Here is a 12,918-nt window from a genome sequence, read left to right on the forward strand (position 1 = left end):
ACAAGAATCACCTTGCTGTCTTTAGGAGATTGCTCTAAAAACCTTGAAAACACCAAAAGTACAACATGGGTCTTGAGTCCTCCAGACAGGTAATTAAAGAGTTTGCTCCCTGACCATGTTCTGTTCACCTTGACTAGGACCTGCATCTTTGTCTCTGGGAGGTCCCAGGCTGAAGATCTTCTCATGTATCCAGTTTTAGTGTACTGGTGTACATATTTGAGAGCAGCATGGCAAAGAGGTGGATAATAAGATTGGTTGAAGATTGTGCCAGGTCTGTTTCTCCTGTCTGCCTGCTCTGGCTGGCAGATACCTTCTCAAACCCCTGTTCTGCAGGATTCTGCAGGTTTCAAGAACCTCTGTTCTGCAGCTCTCCCTTGATTCTTCCCCCAGTCCAGCAGAAGCCCAGCAGAAAGCAATGTGGAACAAAGAGAAAGCTCATCCTACTCATTGTATTTGTTGATATCCCCTTTCCAATCTCATCCCTGGAAATGAAAACTAACCTATCACTTAACATTGATCAGATTTTGCCTGGAGATGAGATACTATGATCAGAGACCACCCTTGGACAGTCCAAGGAAACTAAGTATTAGAATGAAAAGCATCTCACTTTTTGTTCCTTGGTGCTTCATGTGCAGTTTCAAAAGTCTCTCTGAACTGTCTGGCAGTCTCCACACTCACTAATACTCAGCATTTGTGCTTCTCCTACCACCTCAGGAAACCATACACTATTTTTCCCACTCCAGTAAACAGGGGTAAATCAGGAATTTAAAGCAACCACCAAGATTCCTCATGTCACCATTGGGCGCAATTAATTCTCCTAAAGAGCAGATGTGAAACAAAGCATTTACTTAATTTCAACACAGTTTACTGGAAGGAGGTATCACATTTTTAGAACACGATCCACTCATAACTAAAGACTGAGCTGCTGCAAGTTCAGCCATAAGCATTAAGTGCATTTGGAAATTCCCTGGCAATGCTGTTAAAGGAACAGACATTTCCTGTAATTTTCGGAAACATTTTATATCTCCCCTCCTCCTTTTTAGCCTTGGTGGTAAAAAGGAGGAGGGAGAGAGAGAGGTTACCATATTACCATGAAGTGAAATATGAATGAGCCACCCAAGTTTAAAGTGGAAACTTCAGCTATTTGTGCTTAGAAGAACATTTTTAAAAGAGTCTTTCATCATTAAGAGGCCAAGATTTTTCTGCTGACTTCAGGAAAAGAAATATACATCCTTTCAATTAAGGGTGAATTACAAAAGGATATAAACTTGCCTCTTTACTTACTTCTGGCAAGTCAGAAGTCCTCCAGGCCTTATTTAAATACCTTTTTCTATTTTCCAGAATTAGAAATGGGAGCCTTTTTTTCTCCTGTCTTGCTCAGGGCCTTCCCTAAACTGCAGCTAAACGAACCCAACCAGTCAGGTCACACACAGAGTTCCTCCCACAGCTACAGAGCTGGGGTGCACCAAGCATGTGAGAAGCCAGGGAGAAACTCAACAGTCAAGTGTTCAGTCAACAGCATCCCTCTAAGGACCTCAGCACCTACGCCTTCTTACCTAAAATATAATCCTGCCCTCTCCTAAAAATCTAACCTTGTATGAAATATCTGGCATAAAATTTATAAAATTCACAATAAGTTATAAACTTATTTTATTTATCTATGTGATCCAACCCAAAGCCACAGCCTGCAAAGTAAAAAATTCACAAACTGAATTAAAACCAGAGGACAGATGCTTATCCTTACAAAACACATCCCAAGTCCTGTACACTGAATGGTCAATATTCATCACTTGATTGTAGCAACTGGCATGTCCACACCTGCCACTGTCTCTAAGAGTAACTGTTATTTTAACATTTCATTCAAAGATGCAAAGTGAACAAAGGGACAGCCTTAAAGGGCTGAACTACTTTATAAATCCTCAGGATGGTGAAATTCCAGACTCTCCTTGCTCTTTGTAGAATGAGACTTCTTTACAGTAGCCCCTTTCATGACATCAAAGTTTCCATCTACTACACAATCCACACATCCCAAACTGACTGTGTGCTGCAGCTCTGCAAAACAACACAAACACTGACTTTTTTTGCTGAGAAACAGATGAAAAGGAGGAGGAGGAGTGCTCTGAAGAGTAGTGCTAAATAAACATCAAGCACAGCAGTTGTAATAGTCCATGCTGCTTCTTTACAAAGCTTCCCATGAAAGATGGGTCCTCAGAGCCTTCGTATAATGGTTAACCTTTGAGTTTAGGGCCTTTTGCTTAGTGACAGACTTTAAGGGCAAGATGTTCAAGTAATACTGGCCTGCAAATAACAAGCCAGAAATTAAGGCAAAAAAAAAAAAAAAAAAAAAAAAGGCAACTCTCATCTGCTTTGTGGTCACTGTATGATGAAAACAGAAGGTGGATCTGAAGCTTTCATACAAGAACCAGTACAGATTAAAGGCAGAGGATAATGACGGTAATTTTATTAGGGAAATAAATCAGAATAGCTTCTGGGCAAGGCAGGGGTGAATATCTCACAACAGAGTTTTTAATGACTCTTCTCTCGAATTAAATTGAATGACTAAGAATCAGAGTGAGTCAATCTCCTTTAAGAACAGACATGTGAACTGATTTCACGGTACGCTGCGGGTTAAAATGTTCTGGTCTTTCACCCATTTGAGGAAATGACACCAGTTCTCCCGGAAGGGAACATGCACATTCAACCCCTTCACATCAGGGCATGAGAAAGTTTGGAAGGAATTTCTTCTATTTTTTAAATTTATTTTTAAACTGTCAACATTAATACTTTGTTTCTTCCTGCTTGTGTCTGAAAATACAGTGCTGCACCACGCTGCATGCATGTCCTGCCAGCCGTACAGAGAGACATCTAGAAGTTTTTAAAAAAAACAAAACAACCTAATAAGCCTTAATTAAATCTGCTGTCAGACTCATTTAAAAAACCACCTGCATGCTCAAAACAAAATTAATATTGTAAGGAGTGTATGCTATATAGCAATAAATGCACACAGAAGCATCTTCAGAAGGGATGCTGGGCCCAACAGAACATCTATGTTATACGTATGTAAGCTCAGTAAAGCACTTAGGTTTAATATGGGTTTCTCTTAAAAGGGCATTTATACTGGCAAGGAAGCAGAAGTCGTGGTGGAAAACAGTGAGTCCACAAAGACAGAACAGCCTGTCTTAAGGTGGGGGTAGAAGAGGAAATGTAGAGGTATATGGTACACAGAAATGGCTCCCACTCAACACTGTGAAATAATTCAAGTTGTCAGGTGCTCTCAGAAGTTAAACAGTTGCAGTAATCCTCTTAAGAGGTCTCCTGTTCTGGGCTGTGCAGAGTAGGATAGGGTTTGGGCTACAACATGGAGTGACTGCTGAACTGAGGCCCAGAAAACAAATTAACAACTCCTTGATCCAGATGTTTGGGACACAAACCTCTTGCCAAGGTGTAAGACTCCTGATAGCTTGAATACAGGAAACAGAACAAATTTTAGTACCTTGTAGTAGTACCCAAAATAGACAATCCTGATGGCTTGCTTATTACAATTGCTTTCAAATTTTAATTTAATTGACAAGGCGTCCCCAAAAGATCACAGTTCAGGAAGAAAAGCAGAAGCCATGGCATCCCACTGAGCTACATTCAAGGTAATGTGCCCTAGTACATCTTTCCCAAAGAATCCCAAGGGTTCCTTCAAATCTGAATCACAGTATAGAAGATCTGCAGCAGTGCCAAAGCCACATTTCCACCATGGTAACTACACAGCTGAAAAGAGAAGCCATATATATCTTTACAGTGGAAAGAGAGAGCAGAGGGTGACTTATGTTGCCCCAGCTGTGTCTCTTACATCACTATAAATATTATCATTTAAGTACAGTAAGAAGAGTGATACAACTACAAAATATATTAACCCCTTTTAAGAACAACAGACAAAATGTGACCGACGTTACATCTGATTTGCAAGAATTAAAAGGGACCAGAGTATTTTAAATTCTGAAGGGCAAAAGCATGCAATACCAGAGGGAGTCAATTTTGTTGTTATTTTCTGATATGCATCTCCCTCAAAGATCAGGGTCAACAAGAAATGTTTTGTAGCAACCTTGCTGGGTTTCCAACAGGATTCTGGGTAGCAAAGAGAAACAAAATGTATTCTCTCACACTACATTAGTATTACCCAGTTTGAAGCCTGCTTCAAACACTGCTCCCAACACATCCATGAACAAAATTTTATATTTCTCCAGAATTTGTAGAGGTGCTCTGTTTCACCCTCTCCTAAAAAGCAACTCAAGAGGCATTGGATTTTATATTTCTCCAGAATTTGTAGAGGTGCTCTTTTCTCCCTCTCCTTAAAAGCAACTCAAGAGGCATTTAATTGGTTCTAGATAATCCCAAGCTAGGAGAATTCAAGATACTTCTGCAACAACTGAATTAATATGTCAAAAGAAGGGACCAGCTTCAGTGCATGCTGAGCCAACTAAAATACTGGGGAAGAAGTGTATCATCTGCAAATTGCAACATCCTGGTATTTCTTAGGTATTCAGCAACAGAAGCAGGATGTCCATGATCATGGATACACCAATAAATAAAACTGATTGGTTTTATTGTAACTTACTGATTATACATCAGTTCCTGCTGATACCACTGGCAAGTGCTCTGATCATTTTCAGACAGACTCCCAGTCTGGCTTTGAGCAGCCCATAGGAATGAGTTAGGTTTTGGTACGGAGTTCTGAGGTTTTTACCTCCAGGAAACTGATCCTAAAGGATAAAGGTATATGATGGGTGGTCCTTAATCACTTCCTTTATGTGAAGATTGAGGTCAGAATGTAAAAAGAGCCAAGGAAGGAAGTCTGCAGCACCCCTCAAACATACACACACACCTTCCTGAGCAACTCCTTTAACAGTCTGGAGGGTTAATTCATAGTTTAAACGGAGTAGTCAGAGGCTGGGATAGAAATAAACAGCTTGCACAAGCAACACACTGTGCTATTAAGTTTTTAGAAGTGACTTAAAAATTAGGTCAGTCTAATTTGTGGCTGATACTTTGTTCTTTCACTACTATGAACTCACAATGATGTCAGTCTCATGTTCAAACATGCCACATTTAGCAGTGTACAGGCTTCCTGAGAGACTCCCTCAGCCTTCCTTTGTGCAAAAGGCTTCTGCCAGATTCTTAGCTCATACTTCACTGACTCAGGCATGCCAATCCAGTTTCAAGGGAGTTACACTGGCTTCCCGTCAAACACTGCACAGTTTGGGTTTTGTTGGTTTTGTTTTCCTTCTTTATTTTTCTTTTTTTTTTTTTTTAATTAAAAAAAAAAAAAAAAAATAACCCCCAAACTTTACCAACTAAAAGTTTAAGAACATGCAGCTGTTCTCAGGTGACCATTTTAGGCCTCATCCTCATTAGACACCACCCAGTAGAGAGCTGCCCATTAAAAGGTGTGGGGAACAGGTGCTTTGAATATATTCAATCCACCCCCCAATTCTTACAGAGGGTATATAAGAAAGATGGAGAGAGACTTCTTACCAGGGCATGTAAAGCCAGGACAAGGGGCAGTGGTTTTAAACTCAAAGAGGGGAGGTTTAGATTTGAACATCAGGAAGAAATTTTTTACAGTGAGGGTAGAGGGAGACTGGAACAGATTGCTAAGAGAAGTTGTGAATGTTCACTCACGGGAAGCGTTCAAGGTCAGATTGGACAGGGCTCTGAGCAATCTGATCTAGTGAAGATATTTCTGCCCATGGCAGAGGGGTGGACTAGGTGATCATTTAAGGTTCCCTTCAACACAAACCATTCTATCATTCCATGATCTTTCCCCATCCTTACCTGATCTAAGGAAATCCTACATGTCCCTGTATTCTATTCCAATTCAGCCAACTTTCGAGGGTAGAAAGCATCCCACTGAATTGGAAATTATTACAGAAATACTTCTTATGCAGCCACGCCAAAAAAACAAAGAACGCTCTCACACAGAAGCTATTCTAACTTTCTTGAGCACCAAAAGTTCTGCATACATCTTTTCACTAGTATTTCTGACACAAAACTTGCTGTGGGGCCTTTAGGCATGCTACCAAAGAAGACAGCTTGTGAAACACAAGGATATTTTAAGTTTCTCCAGCTACAAAACTTAAATGAGCCTTGGACCCAGCAGTAAGCTTTTGCAAACATCTTTAACCAGACCCAAGGGAAGCAGCTGTTTGAACCACCACTGTTGCTTTTCTTGCTTGAATGGCAAAATTAAACTGAAAAAGACAAAGGAGAGATTTTAAAAGCAGTCATTTGTCCCTTCCACTTCTCACCTGTCAGTAGGAAACCCACTCTGAGATGCCTCCCTACCTCTCCCCCACTGTTTTTTCCTTCCCATCCTCTCAAATGGGCCCAATCAGCCTTCTGTGAGGCTGCTTCGTAACTTGAAACATTAAAAAAATCTCAGTTAGGAAAAAAGGAAAACGGAACAAAAATACAACAGTAGATTAAAAAAACACCCATAACAGATGACTGTTTTAAAATGGCCATGTGGAAACTTGTTCTTATCTATGCCAATTTATACCATTTAACTCATGCTTATGCCCATCCCTAAAAATCTATACTTAACATTATGTGCATTTTAACTGCAGTCAATCTATGTTTCCCACCACAGCAGCCATTACAGAAAATCTGCCTCACATTTACTCATCTGGAGCAGAAGCAAGAGAGGAAGAAAGAGCAATCATTCATATGGTGTTAAAGCATTTATCTTGGGGCTACACTACAAGAGATACACTACTAGCCCAGCCTCTCTCACTCTCTTGTTCATGACACTGTGTTTCCCAACTGGTACATATGTTGTGGGGTGGTTTTTTTTGGTTGTTTGTTTTAAATTATTATGTCAACATGTTCAAACCTATGTTAAACATCAACGGAACAATGGTATTGCATGAATCCATAACATGGTTAAAAAAGCATCCCACTCCATCTCAGGAAAAGAGGCGTTATCTCACGGTCACTTCCAGCACCACAATAAATTCCAGCTACTCTGTGAAAGAAAACACATAGACTGCATATCCAACAGAACCCTCACTATTCCTGCTATATCTGCAACTGCCCAAGGATACAGGAAAGGCAAGTTTTGCAGGGAGAGGTGACATCTTTTATGAGCCCAGTTAATATGGAGTGATAAGGAGAGGGAGGGCATGAACTCCAGAATGCACGAGCCCTTCCTCACACACACACATGGATGTGAAACAGAACCAAACTGTGACACAGAAAAAAAAAGCCAAGGCTTCCAAAACATCTCAACATACAGCCTGTCCCTCTTCCCAAACAGGAAAAGAAGAAGTCCAAAACACATCCCGAAGTATGTCATAAATTACCCAATGAATCATATTTCTCATGGCAACTGCCTGGCTGAAGTCACACCACTGAAAATACAAGATGCAAGTCAGAAAAAAACCTAAGATACCCTTAAAGAAAGAACACTCTTCTTTTCCCAAATCCTTGGAGTTAATACCAAACCAAGAAAATCCTGGAGCTAATACCAAAACAAGAAAATCCACAGAGTTGCTAGATTTGTGGTACATTTTTCCCATAAATAACCTTCTCTCTGTATTATCAAGTTGTTTTTTTTATTATTACTAATTCCAACCTGATCTTGATTTAGCTTTTTTTTTTGTTTGAAGTAGAGTTTATGCTCCTGGGGTCTTGCCTGTCTTCCCCAAACTAGCCAATTTAAACTGAACAAAAAAAAAAAAAAAATCATTCTCCCTATAAACTTTTCTTATAACCTGTCTGTAAAAAAAATTGTCTTTTTCTGAACAGAAACAGTATAAAACAAAAATCACATAGGCAAAAAAGCAAAAATCAAGAACAAAACACCAAAAAAGTTTTCTTAAAACTACTTTTTGGGCTACTGAAAAACTGCTAACATTTCCAGCTACAAATAAAAGTAGCTTTCATAGAGAATTGTGTTTTACTTTAAAACCAATTTTCTTTTCCTTCAGTTCCAAGTTGACATAAAGGTATCTGTGACAAACATTAAAGCCACTCACCTTTACAAAGTCGTGGCAGTGACAGACCCAGTCCATTTGTTTGTTACCTGTTTTTTTTTTGTTGTTTTTTAATTCTCTTTGGATTACAAAGTATCCTTAGCCAGACAGTTTGCCACCTCGACTGGTATATATAATTTAGTTTCTCCACAAGAACTCCAGGTAGCATGAAAAAAAGGCTGACCCTGGTGGCTCAGACCACAGAGCACGAGGAGTCATGGCAAAAAGCCACCCAAGAGAAGCCAGTTGCTACCAACAAATGCCAGAAGTGTTTCAGATGAGCAGGCTTGGGCAAGAAATCTTTTCCAGAGAAGGCTTCATCCCTGACTGCAGTTGCCCTCTCTGATAGGATTATAGCATGGGTCAAAATGTGCAGGAAAAAAGAGTTTAACACAAGCACAGAAGTGGAGGTCACCAGGAAAGAGGGGAAGGAGCAGCTCTCCTCCCACCCCCTTCAGGCTTCTTCCTCTGCAGCCACACCACCAGGGTCAAGTTAGAGCAGTAAACGACTACTAGGCAGGAACTTCTGAAAGCCAAGAATCCATAACCAAGGAGCTGAAAAAGTCAAGCACAAATCCAAATAATTTTTTAGATCTTCCAAATTTTAATTCAGCTTAGACTGCTGCAGAACTGCTTCCCACCACAGCAGCCATCACAGAAAATCTGCCTCACATTTACTCATCTGGAGCAGAAGCAAAAGAGGAAGAAAGAGCAATCATTCAAAAACACAACTATGACTTAGACCTAGAAGAAAAGGTTTCTAGTCTACCTGTAGCTACAATGCCTATCCAGAAATAAAACATTCTTTTTTATCTTGTTCTCATCATCAGCTTGAAGTATAGTTTTGCCAGTTTTATGGCACTTTACTGAAAGCATAACCACATGAGACCTCCTTAAGAACCAGCTTTATTTTTTGCAGGGAGACTACTTGGCATCAACAGTGTGCCTTTTGCTATGCCATTGAGCCATATGCCTGAATTTGAGTCAAAAACCAAGGGATTTTTTTTTCTTTGTGTTTGGCAGGAAAATTATCCCGATATTCCTTGGGCACTGAGCATGCTTCAGTGAAGGGACTGACAGTGGGCAGAGGAGATGCTTAAACTTCAGACTCACAAGATAGCTCTGAAACAAACCACCATCTTGGTGATCAAACCAGCTTTGGTAAATAAAGTTTTCTAAACTTTGATAGTTTATATACCCCAACTAAATGCTTTCCCCACAGCACTTCACAGTGCAGGGTAGATGAGCATCTCAATCTGCACTCTCCTCCTCACTGACATGTCCAGAATGATTGGTTCTGCAGCTGCTGCTGTGTGACATTATGGTACCAAACACCAGAAAAAGCTGATGATCTTTTAATCCTGAGTTATTACTTTTGCTCAAATACACTGACAATATAGAGAACAGCAAATAATCTTATCACAAGCACACAGAAGCTACTGCAGACAACAGACTAATTGAAGGAGTGGAAAAATACACTAGTGATCAAAAAAAGATGAACCTGGCCCTCAGATATTAATGCACCGGGACCTGATACACGTTTGACTTGAAACAAAGCATAAACTGCTTGGGTAGGAAAGGAGGACTTGTCTACTTGGCTGTCTCAGATGGTAAAAATGGCTTGAATGTCATTTGGTCTAAAGATCCAAAGCACCATGACTCAGTTTGAAGTGCACCATTGCCCCTTCTGCTAGATTGCTGTAGGGTTTTGGTATGTTTAAGGTAAAACTCAAGTTAATAACCCCTTTCAGCACAAGTCAGTAGAGTCACATATGAGAAAGCACCAGCATGATGATTGCTCACATAGCCTCAGCACACCACCCTTGTTCTTACACAGCACAGTAGGGACATTCCTTACACAAGCACCTTTCTCAGGGTGGTAGTCATTCAATGCAGGAGTAATTATTTAACCATGATCCCATCTGCTTTGCATGCATTGTAAAGAAAATCATATGCATAAAGGTAAGAGGTTGGCTGCAAGTCCTTGGCTGAAATATCCTCCTACCAGTGCTGTCCTGCTTGCCAGGTCATCACTATTTGTACTTGAGAAGTTTGCAGCAGACTGGCTGTGCCAAATCTAAAGAGCTTGGTCATTAAAAGGAAAACTTTAAGCCTAACAGTAGGAAGTGGTCTCCTTGCTTTGTTACTCTTGTCAAACTACACGTTACAGACAATTACAACTAGTAAAAGTATTCTTAAGAAGCTTAATGACAGCTTTGGAGCCAGGTTTTCTCTGCTTCAGGTAGACTGGAATGAGGAAGACTGTGGCAAAGAAAATTTCGCTTGCTTTATTTTAGCTCCTCACAAACACAAAAATAACTCCCTAGGGAAACTGCCCCACTCCAGACAGCAAATTAATTGGTAGAGATCTGCTGAGGAACACCAGCTTCTCCTTCTGCCTACTCATGAGAAACCTTTACTGCCAACACCAGAGCTTACAAACACAGAAAAGCAGAATCCTTTCTGCATTAGCTACTTAAAGGCACTTGAGGTGGTGCTTCTAAAAGGAGTGAATAGACAAAGCTCATCAGCACCAAGAACAACATCTGAAAAAAAATACAAGTACTGTTACCACTCGAGATAGAGACATGCAGGAAAATGGCCCTCTCCTTCACTGCATTTTGCACTTCCTACTGTATATAACTCCCATGAATTCAAACAGGGGCTCCATGACAGCATGCTGAATAGTTTAGGTATGTGTCTTTTAATACACTATTTGGCAAAACCACAGTCATATTCAAAATTCTTTTGGTGCACAACTGACATCAGATAAATGATTTACTGACTTTGAATTCGTATTTCTTTTCATTGCTAGATGATCACAGAATAACAGACTGAGAATCTAAATATAGGTACCTTCTTCTAGTATTTTTAAGGCATGATCAAGCCCTCCTGGGGCCCGCCACAGACTGTCTATGCATCCAGCAAGGCTAAGGGCAATTCCCATGGTACTCCACCCAACCCTTGCTCTTTTAATACATTTAAATGCACTCAGGTTTATCCATGGGAAAGCTTTTCTAGAGAGCAAGTTCCATGTCTGAACCCAGCAATTAGATTCCCAATAGTTTCAGACACAGACAAACTCACAAAATCCATCTCTAGACTACTGATGCCCCAAAGAGGAATGGTGTGTTGTATCCAGCATGGCAGAACCATTCAGAACTTTGTGCATGCCAACATGCCAAGAGGTAACACTTCCATCAGGTCTACTAAGATAGGCATCCTCTCACAGTTCAGTTAAGAAATCTGTAAAGTTAATTATGAAGGAGAAGAGTAACTCTGGGCCACATTTCAACTAAACCAAAAAGAACAAGAGATTAAGCATCCTGGAAGGTCTGGTAATTTTGTTACCTTATTTATATGATTATCGTGATCAATTGCATTTCAGTTTTAATTCCTGAATCCAGAGGAGCTACTGAATCTATTATAAAATGATCTATTATAAATTATAAATAAATAAATAAATAAATGAATCTATTATAAAATGATAAGTACAGCTAAACTGTTTGAGGTTGCCAGTCACACTAAAAGAGAAACAAGTTTGTGGCATCCTACACAAACAGTTCAGCAAAAACCCAGCCTTACATATTAGCACCTGATGGGCTTTTAAAGACACAAACAGACCTAAAAATTCAATCAGAAAACTTGCCAATTTGTTGTAGCTTTGAGTTTCCTACAAAAAAAAAAAAAAACTAAAAAACCACCCCGAAAGCAAATATCAGTTTGACACACAAAAGTGCCCTACTTCACTAAGTCCCAGAGAACAGACAGCAGTCAAAGGGATTTGTCATGCTGGAGCAGAAACAAGTTTTCACAAACTATGTTTTGGGTTTACACCAAGTGTAAACCCTTCACTTTGACACCTTGTCTCATCTTAGACTGCTGTCTTAAAAATCCAAATCTGTTAAAACCTCCACAGCAAACCTAATAATACATCAAGGAGACAACAACTGCTTGTAATAGTCTCAAGAGAAAAGGTAGGAAGACCAGAACACCAGAATTTACAGAAAAAAGCTGGTTTTGTTTGTTTAAGACTTACTCTGAAGAAGTCACGTTGTGCATGTCAACTGTTGGCAGTCATCAACAAAAATGAATTCTTGCTGCTAGCAGAAGTAACTGGACAGACAACTTAGAATGTGAGTATACCTTCTTCTGGGTTTTAACCACCACGCATTGCAATAAAAATGGTGACAGAAAGAAAACATCATTAACTGGTGACCAATCCAGAGAAATGCATCACTAGCTAATGGCATCACCTACAAATCAAGTCACTGCATGTTTAAATAACTCCTAGTAAGCTCCTGAAGGAACCCAAATTCTGCTACAGCTGAGAAACTTACCTTTTTGCATTCCCCTTTTCCATCACCTTGCTTCATCTCATGGCAGATGTGTCCCCAGACTGCTACATCAAAGCTAGACTTGTATCCTGCCCATTTTTCCACTTGCTATTAAGACAATTCAAACAACATAAAGGGATGAAAAATGCTCACCTAGGCACACAATCTCTTTTTGCTAGTAGCACAGAAGCATTTCCTTTGGCCTTGACAATTCTGCTTGCACCTAAGAAGAACACTGCAGCAAATACAATTTTGCAGACCTGCTTCTTTGACCAGATTCATCTTATTTTTCTTCTTAAGCCATATGAGATGAAACCCTCACCTATCTCACACTCCTTCCAAACACTACTTCAAAACCATTACTTTGCCACAATGTCTACAAGGACTTTTGGCATCAGTACTGAGACTATTATATCAACCAGAATTGCCTAAGTGAACACCACTCTTCTTTGCCTCTGGAACCACCAAAACCACCAGAGTCCATGGTTGGTGACTGGCTTTCTGGGTCCTGTAATAAATATCTGTATTACTGCATGTAAGGGATACTCTAAAAAAAGTTT

At 39.9% G+C, this 12,918-nt stretch overlaps 1 protein-coding gene across 10 annotated transcripts in view; it reads right to left on the minus strand.

The window, feature by feature from the left end:
• DUSP16 (dual specificity phosphatase 16) overlaps positions 1 to 12,918 on the minus strand; it is a 69,110-nt gene that overhangs the window by 40,338 nt on the left and 15,854 nt on the right. The window lies entirely within an intron of this gene.

Source organism: Heliangelus exortis, chromosome 1 (assembly GCF_036169615.1).
Source record: "Heliangelus exortis chromosome 1, bHelExo1.hap1, whole genome shotgun sequence".
In the NCBI taxonomy this organism is placed as follows: domain Eukaryota; kingdom Metazoa; phylum Chordata; class Aves; order Apodiformes; family Trochilidae; genus Heliangelus; species Heliangelus exortis.